A 1,271-nucleotide genomic window follows, 5' to 3' on the forward strand; every position below is an offset into this window, starting at 1 on the left:
AAACCAGGAAGGACAGATGGTGGTGGATTTTACCAAGAGAATGGAAATGGCTGTAGTCAGTATTAGGAATGAGATCATCAGAAGTACAGCACAGGTTGAACAACTGGAGATAAATATACAGAGGACAGACTGAGATGGTTTGGACATGTCCAGAGGAGGGACAGTGGGTATATTGGTAGAAGGATGTTAGAAATGCATCTGCCATGAAAAAGATAAAGAGGAGATGTATGGATGCAGTTAGAGAGGACATGGACGTAATGAGGACAGAGGACAGAGAGGATAGAGTGAGACGGAGGAGCAGGGCTCGCTGTGGAGACACCTAAAGAGGGAAAAGCTGAAAGAAGAAGACCACATGAAACATTAAAAACGTAGCTTTCCTTACTGAAATACATATCACCTGCTTATTTTCATTGCAGAGTTTTAGACAAAGATAACTCATGATGAAAAATGACGATTTAACATTTTTGGTAATCCTTAACATTAATATAATACACAATCTCATTTTGTTGCTTGGTGTTTTTTTTTAGTATGTTTTGTTAATAATTATCAGCACTACCACCCTATTTACCACAATATTTATAAAATTCACTGAGTTGTGTAGAGTAGGGTTGACTTGGGTGTGTGGCAGCCATCTTGAATTTGGTCCAATGAGTCCAATGTAAATTTGTTTTAGAAAATCCTTCTAATTTCACTTTTCTGCTTGCTCTCGATGAGGACGGACACTTTTCCCTCCTGCTCCTGCCCTCCCTCCCACTTTGCTGTTTGTCTTGTGATTCCTGTCAGAGCCTCTCACTACATGTCCTCCAAATAGTAAATTATGGATCTGGTCAGCTGGTCTCTCTATGCACACAGGGCTGTGTGCTGAGCCCCCTGCTGTACTGTCTCTACACCCACGACTGCAGCCCGGCCCACAACAACAACCTCATCGTCAAGTTCGCTGATGACACCACAGTGGTCGGACTAATCTCAAGGGGAGATGAGACATTTTACAGACAGGAGGTCCTGGAGCTAGCAACCTGGTGCTCAGAAAAAAATCTGGCTCTGAATATCAAAAAAACCAAGGAGGTGATTATTGATTTCAGGAAGCACAGCACCAACCTAGCCCCCCTTTACATCAACGGCGAGTGCGTGGAGAGGGTTCACACTTTCCGATTTCTCGGTGTCCATATCTCTGCTGACCTTAACTGGAAAGAGAACACCACAGCGGTCATCAAGAAGGCTCAGCAGAGACTACACTTCTTAAGAGTCCTTAAGAAGCACAGCCTGAACAC

The sequence above is a fragment of the Nematolebias whitei genome, chromosome 11 (assembly GCF_014905685.2).
Source record: "Nematolebias whitei isolate Nwh7 chromosome 11, NemWhi1, whole genome shotgun sequence".
NCBI lineage: Eukaryota > Metazoa > Chordata > Actinopteri > Cyprinodontiformes > Rivulidae > Nematolebias > Nematolebias whitei.